Below are 13,543 nucleotides of genomic sequence, written 5' to 3' on the forward strand. Positions count from 1 at the left end.
TGTGATAACAACTATCAACCCGAAACGTATCTCGTATCAACTTCATGCTGCACAACTAACACCACGTGTTACTCACTAATTCGTTCAATTACGACACATCGCACCCCAACTAGCTGTTTATGATGGTCCTTTAAAACATACTATCACATTCATTTTAACGAACTAAAGTAACCACCTAGACTTCATATAAGCAAAGTGACCAACGTAGTAACAAAGATTAGTAATTAAACAACAAAACCTTGTAAACGAGTAACAACATAACTTCAAAACCGGCCTTTTTATTTTGCGACATTACTCTTCCCCTCTAAAAAGGAACTTCGTCCTCGAAGTTCACCACCGAAATTACAACGCATATTACTTATTATTTGATTCATGACATGAGTTAAAAACATATTATTTATTGTGGACATTACTCGCTAAGCATAAACTCGTTAAATTATAAATCATACATAACTCACCGGGATAACTAGTCGCCATCGATAAAGCACGTTAATATCGTACGCACAACGTATGAAGAAATGTAACTTCAATGAGTGAATGGTAATATAGCATATGTAAATTTAAAATAATCAATAAACCGTCGCCACTTCACTAATTGTTATAAATATGCATATAAAACCGAAACTTGGCTTCCAACATATGAAATTAACGGTTCAAAGGTGTTACTAGGCACTAACAACTACATTAAACATTAAACTTGCAATTATAAAACAATTGAACATTCTTAATTTTCGAAAACCTCCTGTAACAGTGCTACTCGATCGAGTATGTAGCGGTACTCGATCGAGTGCCATGCTACTCGATCGAGTGTCTTGGCTACTCAATCGAGTAGCCCACAGATCAGAAAGTTTTACTTCATACATGCCTGCAGCTACTCGATAGAGTACCGGATACTCGGTCGAGTACCTACAGGCCAAAGTGCCTATAAAACTCGTCATAAACCAACACACATGTACGTAATCGTCATATAAATCGAGTCGGGATGACTCCCCGACTCCAAACATCCTGCAACAAGGTCAAAGTATCAAATCCGGCCTTATGGCCAACAATACAAGTCCAACTAAGTCTCAACGAAAACAACTACTAAAGTCTAACAACAATACCAACATCTAAAACCAACTACCATCAACAAAGATAAGTACAAGGAGTATCACTCCTCCTGCTGCTGCTGCTGCTGCTCAACCATCACCTCATCATCACCACCACCGCCAGAAGTACCTGCTCCGGATGAACCAATCCCCGCATCCACTTATGCTCTTGCTCCTGGGGGCTCACGTACCATGGGGTCCAGCCACCGTAGGCAAAGGACTGAGGTGTCCCCCACGTCGACTGATCCACCCCGTAGGAATGGAAAACCCTTGTGTAGTCCCCAACTCCACTCCACCAAACCGGATGCGGTCCCTCGGTCCCTATCCCCTGAGCGTACGCCATCTCGTGCATGTTCCGGAGTGTCAAGGTAGATGACACTCTCTCCGCCAAGTAGCTGGATCGCGTCTTCGGGGTGTCGAGGTAATGGTAGCACGGAAAAGGCTGCTGCTGTGGTGCCACCGGCCGTGGCCTAGTCTCCGAGGTCCTCTTCCTCACTCGACGGGGTCCTCTCCCCAACCTAGGTCTCTCCACTGCCACAACTGACGCATTCTCGCCCTTCTTCGGCTCTGGCATCACCTCGAGAATCATGTCGTCGATGAGGTAGGTCTGTAGATGGCGGGGTCTATCATCATCCTCCTCCTCATCATCGGAGTCCACCGTCACTACCGTCGGCTCTAAAGGCTCCGTCGGTGGGAGGTGCTCGGGAGCTGGAATCTTCATCCAACTCACGCCCCACACCCTCCAAGCTAGGCTACCGTCAGCCAAAGTCCTCAACCATTTCAGGTCGAGATAGTAGTCACGATCCATAGTGGGCACCGGGGTAACTAGAGGCACGTACTCCGAAGAAGCCTCGAAAGAGGTTAGCTTTTCAGCTAACCGAGTGGCGATGGCGCCACAACTCAAGTATCGGGAAGAGGTAGTGGCCATCAAGGCAAGGGCAGCACAAACCATCGAAGGAGCATTAAAGACCACCTTCCTGGTCCGCTCCGGGTTCAAGTAAGACATCAGAATTAACACCTCATGGTCGTTCGACCAGCTTACTGATATCCGGTCGATCATAAAGGAGGTTCGAGAGAGAACGAAGAAAGATCCTCAATGTGACATGCTGAACGTCATTAATCAGCATGTTACTCGAGGTAGGAGCTGGTTTCCCGGTCAGACAAGGCATTAGGCGGCATACACCGCACTCAGCAGGGATATCGGTGATGTAGTCCTTGGTAGGCTTGGCCAACCTAAGGTGAGAAGCAAATCGGTCCATAGAAAGCAAGAAACTAGTGTTCATCAACCGAAACTCAACGGTCTGGCCAGCGGGGTCATAGATAAAGGAGCTCATAAACTCCAAGGTAAGAAAAGGATAAGAGTGTTTCCTCAGCCTATACAAACCCATAAGGCCCAAGGTCTCAAATATGTGACGGACATCCGTCTCTATCTCCAACTCCTCCAACAGTGTAGTATCTATACACCTCGTCGGTCTCATCTTGCGTTTTTGTAACACTACAAAACGCTCTCGCTGTTTGAAATCAACAAAAACAACGGAAGGGTACTCTGGAACTGCGGGTACCACAGGTCCACTCCCTTCCCCAACCTCAGTCGGATTACCCCTCCCCCGTTTACTATGACGAGTTCCTATGTTCAGTCTCGGCATCTGTTTCGGCATATATTCAAACAAACTTGTATAAACATGTAATCATTTACTTCACGTAATTCAGACTTTACACATTCAGCTAGGCATACAAATTTCAGCCACAAATTTGATATGTGGAGCACATAACTCATGCTATTAACCTTGAATATTAAGCTATGTACACACATTCACCAACAGTTTCCCAAATTTGACATACAAGCTCAGTTTACCACTACTCATAAGCCACGGTTGTGAAGAATTTATCATGGTGATTACACATGCTCAACAAATTCGAATATCCTAGCATGATTCTAAAGGTTGTTCCAAACACACTTCTAATCACATGTGAGGCATTCTTACTAGTTCATGGAAAAGAATAACTTAGAACATATAATTACCACCCTTCAATATTATGAACAACAACTTAATTAAATTTTTCAGACGGTCTTTACAGCTGTAATAATTTTGGCATATTTTTCATCAATTATCGTCTCTATTATCATATTGAAGTTCAATCTTCACTTAAACAGTCATATACCACACCAAATTCCAATTATAGATCACGAATTTCCACTTGAGGCACTTTTAAGACGGAGTTTTAAGGCAACTTTCTAAGGTAAAATCATCAAAATCTATCCTTCAACATGATATAAACAATACATAGGGCTCAATTCTACCATCTAACCCTTGTAAAACAACCAAAAATCAATTTTAATTTTGGAAACCCTAGAAATTTCGGCCCCCAAATTGCAAGTTTCTAATCCATATTACAGCAATTAAACATCAACAATCAAGAAAGAAGACATGTGAATCATATTCCAACAGTTAAAAGCAACAAATGGATCATACGAATCGAAATTTCCAAGTTATGTAATCATCCTCAACAAGTTTAAAGCATAGAAACATGTAAATAGAGTAGGAATCATACCTTGATCAAGTAGTAAAGTAATGGAATGAAATTATACAGAGAAAGTAATCCCAAATTAACCACCACCCACACTAGATATGGGAGATTTTTGAGGGTTTGAGAGGAAATAGGCTTAGATTTTCGAGTTATAGAGGAAGAATGAGAAGAAATAGAAAGAAGAAGGGTTTTAAGAAACCCGTAGGATTCTCTGTACAGTAACCTACTCGATCGAGTGTCTAAGGTACTCGATCTAGTACCACCCTACTCGATCGAGTAGGAGCTATTTTATCGAGTATCTGCGGGAAATCTTTCCACATCCCGACGTCATAGCTTCCTAACTAGATCGAGTGAGGTCTACTCGGTCTAGTAAACACTCGCACTCGGTCAAGTATAGTTAAGTACTCGGACAGAAGTACAAAGTAAATCAAAGATACCTGCAAAACAACACCGCTTGTCGATTCCAAACTAAGTTCGGAATTCGGCACTAATTATCACCTTCGATCACGTTTTACAATCATTACTCACGCACAACGTATCGCTTCACTAATAAGGTGTATGCCACCTTACGCTACACAACTACCCCACTCGGTTTACCTGCTACCGAGTCACTCATAAACATAAGTACGTCATTATATAACACTTAAACTTGTCTTAACATATCGCTACCAAACTTGCGTTCACAATAACATGAAACATGCAATTAACATTAATTCATTCTTTCATATAACATATAATTGTATACTCTTCATACCAAATCAATCTATCCATGTTCTCCAATGCAATTATAAGCAATTCATTTTACACAAATCGATTGTCACGCAGCGGAAAAGTTTCAACTAATTAACAAAGCATATATACATTACCATATGCTATGATTCGAATTATAACTCAACAATTCTATAATTATCATCATCGGTACTCACGGTAGGGTTTATAGACTCGTATATGACTTCCGTCACCATCAACCTACAGCAAACACCAATATGTTCATCCTTCTATTATAGCACACCCATTCACATTCCCAAGCATTTCTATCGAATAGACTTTTGTCACGTATCTCAAAATCATCATACAAGCTCACTAATCATGCCCACACTCCACTAGCATGGCCCAAAAACAGCTATTACATCCTTATTAACGCTAACTAAGACTCAAACTACAGGTAGTTCCGACACAATTAGCATACACGTCACACATATACACACGGACTCCACATTCCCATACCCTGTGTCTGGCTTAAGCAACATGGGGCCAAGATTTTGAAATGAGGGCGCCTACTCACCCAAAACCTAGCATCTGCTGGGGCTCCCATCACACATACACTAGGTTCATTTTATTAGACTCACTACGTTCATTATTTTTATTTGTTACAGGTTCCAAAATCGTCGCTCTGATACCACTTTGTAACACCCCCATATTCAGAGGAGCCTTAACTAGGCCTTCCTTAGCATATAAGGGCGTTACCATGTCGGTTGCCCGAGGATAGTAATAATCAAATGTCGATAAAAGAACTATTATATTGTATTACAAGCGATTTAAACCAACAAACGATATGAAAGATAAAACTCAAAGACTACTCGCTATGACTATCGAAACTCGTGAAGACTCATCCCTGCCCGGACTCCAGCTATCAACAACATCAACACCTGCTAAGACCGACTGCTCACCATAAGGGATCACGGCAGACACATAACAAACAAACAACCACACAAGGTCAGTACTGAGATAAGATACGACAATGTCAACTACAATTATCAATACAAACAATGCTATCAGTCTCAAACACAATCACGATAACCCAACCAACTATGTCACTGACTGTCCACTGGACCAGCCCTGCCAGTGGGGTACCACAGCCATTCCCACCAAATCCCCGCTCCTCATAATGAGCAATAACCCTATCCATTAATGTGCACATCCCCTTCCGTGGCGGGTTCCACGAAGGGCGAAATTAGGGCGTAAAGCAACTCCCGCAAGTGACCCCACTCAGCCGAGACGCATCTCGAGAGCCAGAGACAACAACCACAATCACAATCACAGCCGTCACAAAACAATTACGATACTAAGCAATCACAACACAACCGCACGACCGACACACTAGATCATCTACAGAAACTGAGTAGGCAAACTTACCTTTAAGCAACTGCAACCAATACATGCCGACAAACAACATATACAGCGACCAAGCAAAGCCTATAACCACAATACAATTATCTATTACTAACAAGCAAACCCTAACTGTAAAGAACAAGGACACAGATGATGATTATGACATACCTATAGGGAGAAACTCTGCAAAAGACCGCTACCCGACTCAAGTGACGCTCTTTTAAGACACAAGGATCTTCACATAGGCTTCCATGGAGGTTTTGAGGTGAAGGGAAGGGAAAGAGGCGACTGAAGGATAGGAGGAAAGTGGTGGAAGTGATATGCAGATTTAACAAAACGCGATATAAAACCCTCGCTGAAAACTCGGTACTCGATCGAGTACCCAACATACTCGATCGAGTGGCTCCCTACTCGATCGAGTAACCTAGCTACTCGATCGAGTAGCCTCTACTCTATCGAGTACCACTCTTAACACGCAACCCAAGATGATCTTGGCACTCACTTCTAAAGCTATTCCCGCTCCCAAGGTCAGTCAACGCTGGTCAAAGGGTCTCAAAAGGGCGGGTATTACAGATGACTTAAGTAGATATGGGTATGTCTACTTAATGAAGAACAAGAGTGAAGCTTTTGACAAGTTCAAGGAGTTTCAAAAAGAAGTAGAGAACCAATTGGATAAAAAGATAAAGACCCTACGGTCCGACCGTGGTGGTGAGTATCTAAATATTGAATTTGATTCACACCTAAAAGATTGTGGTATAGTATCACAATGGACTCCTCCTGGCACACCGCAATTAAATAGTGTGGCCTAAAGGAGAAACCGAACTTTACTTGATATGGTTCGGTCAATGATGAGTCTAACTGAGCTTCCTAGTTCATTTTGGGGTTTTGCCCTCTTGTCTGCAGTATTTTCACTAAATCGAAGCCCGACTAAAGCGGCCGATAAGACTCCATATGACATATGAACAGGGAAAGTCCCTCATTTGTCATTCATGCGTATTTGGGGTTGCGAAGCGTACGTTAAGATCATGTCTGACAATAAGCTTGCACCCAGGTCTGACAAATGTCTTTTTGTAGGATATCCAAGGGAAACACGTGGCTATTACTTCTACAATAAACACGAGAACAAAGTGTTTGTGGCTCGTGATGCTGTCTTCCTAGAAAGCGAGTTTATTTCTAGGAGACAGAGTGGGAGAAAATTTGAACTTGAAGATGTTCGAGAGCCACAAACCGAGAATGAGGTAGAGGAGAACGTGGAGGATTGCATTCCCTCTTCCTCTGAAACGGCAATTATTCCTAGAAAGTCAAGTAGGATTTCTAATCCACCTGATCGCTACCTTGGTAACATCAAAGAGGATGGTGTTTTGTTACTTCTTGAAAGTAATGAACCCACTACCTACAAATCGGCCATGTCTAGTCCCGACTTCTCTCTTTGGCTAGAAGTCGTGCGGTCCGAAATGGATTCCATGTACGAGAACCAAGTATGGGACTTGGTGGATTTACCTGAGGGAGTGCGACCCCTTCAGTGTAAATGGATATATAAAATTAAGCTCGGCGTAGATAAACATGTGGATGTTTACAAACTAGATTGATGGCAAAAGGTTTAACCCAAGTTCAAGGTTTACACTATGACGAAACCTTCGCTCCAGTCACTATGCTTAGGTCCATTAGGATAATGTTAGCGATTGCCGCATTTCATGATTATGAGATTTGGCAAATGGATGTCAAAACCGCCTTCTTGAATGGGATACTAGAAGAAGAGGTGTACATGATACAACTTGAAGGTTTTGTGGATACATCTAACCCTAAGAAGGTGTGTAAGCTTAAAAAGTCCATTTATGGTCTTAAGCAAGCATCTAGGAGTTGGAATCATCGCTTTGATCATGTTATTAAACAATACGGTTTCACTAGAAGTGTGGAAGAACCGTGTTTATACATGAAGTTTAGTGGGAGTAAGGTTGCATTCCTTGTCCTATATGTGTATGATATATTGGTCATTGGGAATGATGTTCCATCACTCACTTCCGTTAAGGAATGGCTAGGGAAACACTTCCAAATGAAGGACTTGGGAGAGGCACAACGAATCTTAGGTATCCGGATCTATAGGGATAGGTCCAAGAGGATACTAGCATTGAGTCAAGAAGCTTATATTGACAAAGTTCTTGACCGGTTCAATATGAAAGACTCCAAGAGAGGATTTCTACCTATGGGCCAAGGGATCACTTTGAGCAAGTCACAGTCTCCCACCACCCCTAAGGAAATTGAACAGATGAAGACCGTCCCTTATGCTTCCGCTGTTGGGTCTGTCATGTATGCTATGATTTGCACTCGTCCCGACGTTGCGTATGCCTTGAGCATGACAAGTCGGTATCAAGCCAAGCCTAGTGAGAGTCACTGGATAGCCGTAAAGAACATCCTTAAGTACTTGAGAAGGACTAAGGATTCGTTCTTAGTGTTTGGAGGAGAAACTGAGTTACGTGTAAGAGGTTACATGGACGCAAGTTTCCAAACCGATCGGGATGACATGAAATCCCAATCCGCCTATGTGTTTATGCTAAATGGAGGAGCTGTTTACTGGAAGAGCTTCAAGAAAAGCGTTACTGCGGATTCTACAACAGAGGCTGAGTACCTTGCGGCGTCTGAGGCTGCGAAGGAAGCTATTTGGATTAGGCAATTCATGGAGGGGCTATGAGTAGTCCATTCTGCCAAAGATCCTATCACTCTATATTGTGATCACATTGGAGCTATTTTTCAAGCTAAAGAGCCCAAGTCTAGTAACAAATCTAGACACATTAAAAGGAAATACCATGTAATTAGAGATTACGTGGAAAGGAAGGAAATTGACATTTGTAAGGTTGGACAGATGGTAATATTGCTGATCCTTTAACCAAGCCTTTATCAAAGGCTAAGCATGATGGTCATGTCGTCGCTATGGGATTGAGAGGAGTACCAGATTCTCTTTAGATTATGAATATGTAATAATTGGATAGTGTATCTTTTATTATATATATGATAATCACATTCATTGTTTTCGTATTCATTCATTCATTCATTGTGACTAATTTTAATACCTTGTTTATCTGAATAAGTTGTGGAGACAATGTTGAACACTATTCAAGTGAATAAGATGAACATTTTATTTTGTCCCTAGTCACTTAATGAGGTTACGTCTCGGAGTGACTAGATTGTAAGTCGATTGATGGTTGTTCAACACCATAAGGTCATATGTGATGACTGGTGGATTACAGAGGCAGAGTGTGTGACACTTTGCTGGACAGTGACCATTTAGAGAGTCCCTAAGTTCTATTATAGACGCCTGGTCGTGGCGGGGATCTCTAAGATGTTCTAATGAGTCGATTCTTTTGACTGGAGACTATTATCTGAGCAAGTGCAGTTTCCGAGTGACTTTGGTTTTTGTCCTAGGTCGTGCCGTGAAAGGAGGCCAAAAGGGCACTTACTAGGTCATGGTGAGCTGTATTGTGCAATAGGGTAGATAGGGCATACAGGAATTGTCCACCCACGTTGGGTAACTATATCTCAAGGCCACTCGAGGAGTTAATGACTACAAATGCGTGGCCACGCTCGGAAGTAATCTGTGAGAGATTTTTCCGGTTAGATAGTCACACTCCCGATCGAGAAAACCACTCGCAATGTGTTCATGTGCAAGTGCGACTTGAAAGACACCTTGCATTGAGTGGGAGATTAAAACGGACAAGAGAATTGGTAGCGCACACCTTGTGTCGGACAAGTGGGAGATTATTGGAGCTAGTGTCCTCCACAATAGTGCGTTAACATATTAAATCTGATTAATGGAATATCATCAGATATTTATTTATTTGATCCTCGTCAGTTGATTAACGTAAATCGATAACGGTTGGCTGACTAGAGTTTGACGTTATCGTCGTGAGACGGCGGTGATCAACTGACCCCTTTCGGTCACACCTAAAGGAACGAAACCCAATAGAAAACTTATTAATTGTATGAGATACAATATATTTAGTCCCTTGATTTTTAGACTAAGAGGTTAGTCGATTATTGTAATACCCCATAATTTCATAAGCGTTTAAAGGAATGATTTATATAATTTGGATAATTAATTAAAAGGTTAAAATTTAGTAATTGTGAATAAGACAGAATGATATAATAAAGTAATAAATAATAAACGATATAATGGTAATAAACGATAATTATGTTATAATAATAATAATAGTAATTCTAATAATAATAATATTCATAATAATAATAGTAATAAGTTAATTACATAGTTTCCTAATTACTCTCTTATAGATCCAAACCTACCCTATAAATAGAGATAAATACCTTGCCCTAGTTTAGGATATGAAAGCTGAAAATTTGAGATAAGAGGAGGTGGCGTAGAAGAATTAAGAAGGAATTTATATCGCTAATTAACTCGAGGTGACGGAATTGGTTGAACGGATTTATTGAAGAATAATAATTCTAGTTGATTGCTTTTAATGGATTGCTGATCAGGTAGGATAACAACTCAACTCGTCTTATCTTTGTTGGTTTGTGGAAATTATAAAGTATTGTGAACTCCGGTGAATTAGTGGTTGTGGATTATATGTTGTCGGATTGTTTATCGTTTAATTATTTATATTGGAAATTTGTTTGGATTGGATACCTCAGCCTCGTGTCTGAGATGATTTTATGTTGGCATGACGTATAATTATAATTGAATACCTCAACTTCGGTTGGGATGATGAATAACTCAACTTCGGTTGGGATGGTGAATACTTCAACTTCGGTTGGAATGTTGAATACCCCGGGCCAGGGATTGGCAGGATGAATGGGTGTTTCGGGTGATGAGCTCAGTTGATTTGGCATTATATATCAGATCATTTCACTTTGACTTGTTGTTGGTTATTCCTACTCAACCTCGTGGTTGACAGTGTATTCGTGAACACCTGCGGTGAACCGTTTTATGGGGAGCAGATTTGACAGGTACTAAAGATTAGCTGACTCGGGAGCATTGGGATGAGAGCCCGACTTGGACCATAGTTGAAGTCTAGATCACATAGAATAATTATATCACTTTATTTGTTTCCGCTGCGAATTGTAATATTTATATTAAGTTTTAATTGATTAAGTTATAATAAACATGTAATCATTAAAGTTTTAATTTAAAGTACTTTGGTGAGTTGGACTTTGTTATTCACTACCTCAGGAAACTGAGATGGTAACAGTCTTATTTATTTGGCAATGTCTAGCTAAAGGCTCCTAAATAAATGGGGGTGTTACAAAGTGGTATCAGAGCAAAACGATCCTCAGGCCTTACCAATGAATTTAATAATGAACTTAGGATGTGTCTAATAAAATAAACCCGGGTAGAAACTGTTAGGAACCCTTTTGGCTTAGGATGAGAAGGTACCCTCACTCCGAACCCCGGCCCTTCCAGTTTTAAACCGGTGACCTCGAGAGATAATTAAGAGTGGTGTAAATTAAAATGAATGTTGAGTATTTCTTAGGATTCATTGTTGACTTGGAGGTGTATTGTTTTCATTGATTGGATATGTATTGTTGATGACCAAGGTTACGGGGCGTAATCTTGATTTTAAGGAGAATGAGATGGATAAAATAATGATGTGATGTTGAATGTTAAATATCCTGAGCATGAAAATAATTGTTGAATTTATATTCATTATTTGATTATAGTAGTATCATGTCTAGCGATATGCGGTTATGTGAATCCCGAAACCATGTTATTTACAATATTATTGGATAATTAAACTTGTGAAATGACTGCTTTAGAATAGATTCTAGTTATGTATGAAGTAGGACGACTAAGTTGTGTTACTACAAGTATAGGAGGGTGTTAATAAGGATTTATGATCTAGTAAAAAGCAATGTAGAAGCTGGGCCTTATTTGTTAGATTTTACCCCTACTTGATTTAGTTGCCGTTTGACCTCTATTAATCGTCTATGGTTGAAATTTTTATGAATGATAACCCAGTAAGTTAGTTTTCCAGTTCCGTTGGTCTCATATTAAAAAGTTTTACTGTTTGGGAGAAATAAATATTTTAGTGAGCAGTGGTCAGAATGTTCCTGTACAGTAAAGTTTTCGACAAACGATTTTGTAAAATTTCTCATTTAATTTGTACTTAATATTTTTACCTAATTACAACTCCAATGTTTAAAAGACTAAAATATGTTTTCAAATTGATAAGCCACGTTGCGAGGTGAATTTTTGACAATTAATAGTGATTTTTACAAATTGACCTAAAACTTTGACTTTTTGCTGATCAGTTTTTGTTTCGACCGACTGAATTGTAAAAATCTTTATAAATTAATTATTCGAGATTTGGACTTAATTATTTTTCTTATGCTTTAAAAACTCTTTATATTCTCTGGAAAGTATAAAAACTCAACGTGAAATGTAATGGTTAATTAATGGTGAATTTTGAAAGTTACCGCTTGACTTTGATTCCCGAAAACGCGAGTCTTTCCAAAAGATTAATATAAATGTCTTATAAGTCCTTAACCTGTGATAGTTGAGGGGTAGGAGTGATCATAGGAGGACCTAATAAAGGTTTATAAAAAGGATATAATTGACCACACCTTATCTTTGTAAGTATAGAATATTTAAAAATGTTAAGCCATCTTTTCTCGGGTAGAAACTTATGTTGTTTCGTTTTACTTTTATAGAACCATGCCTCCAAAGAGATATACACCTACACCCTCTACCATGTCCCAAGAGGAGATTGACCGTTTGATATCTATGAATGAGGCTTTGACTGCGGCACTAAAGAGTAAGGGGTCAGTTCAGGATCCAGCAAAGATGAGTGCTAATATTGTAAGACATAACCCGACGAAGTATGACGGATTAGGTGAACCATCTTTACTTGGAGATTGGCATATGGAGTTTGATAACCTTTTTGAGTTGCTAGAATGTCGTGCGGAGCTGCAAGTAGACCAAGCTGCTTACTATTTGAGGGGAAAAGCGGGTTTGTGGAGGAATCGTAGTAAGGAGGTCTTAAGGGAAGCTTGGAGGGAGAGGGATGAACCTTTTATCACTTTGAAAGGTTTTAAGGAGACTATGAGAGCTGTATTTGTGCCAGAACATATTAGGAGTAAGATGAGAACTGAATTTGATTCTTTCAAGATGACTGATGAGATGACAGTAGAGACTTATTTTACCAGGTTTATGGAATTGTCAGAATATGTAGCTGATTTGAATTTTAGTGATGAGATGTTGGCACTTAGATTTGAAAAGGGATTAACAACCACTATTAAGAAGAGGCTTGCAGCTGGTTAGCCAAGTACCATGGATGATGTTTATCAGCGAGCTGGGCATGCAGAGAGGATTGCAGATATGTTACAGGAAGAGAAGAAGGAGAAGAAAGAGAAGGGTGAGAAAAGAAAGACAGAGACTACGGGTGGGAGTGTAGGAGAAAGTAAGAAGCAGAATACAAACCAGTTTCGGTCCTATGCATCAGGAGGAGCGTCGTTTGGGGGAAACTTCAGTGGTAGAGGAGACCAATCTTATTTCAGTGGGCTGAGTGGAGGTGAATGTTTTAGGTGTGGAAAGATGGGTCATAAGGCCGTGTCTTGTAGGGTATTTAAGGGTAATCAAAATAACAGTTATGGAAACGAAAATAGAGGTTATGGAGTGGGAAACCAAAGGCTTTATCAAACCCCAATGCCAAGTATTGGAAGTAATAGGAATTCGGGACAGTGGAGTAACCAGAGAAGTTTTAACAATAGACAAGGCAATGGAGGTGATCAGAGTAATGGTGGAAAAACATTTGGAACAGCTAGTACGGTGCAAGGGAATGGGGAGAAGGGTAACTAGTATTTAT

Source organism: Silene latifolia, chromosome 9, assembly GCF_048544455.1.
Source record: "Silene latifolia isolate original U9 population chromosome 9, ASM4854445v1, whole genome shotgun sequence".
NCBI classification, from domain to species: Eukaryota; Viridiplantae; Streptophyta; class Magnoliopsida; order Caryophyllales; family Caryophyllaceae; genus Silene; species Silene latifolia.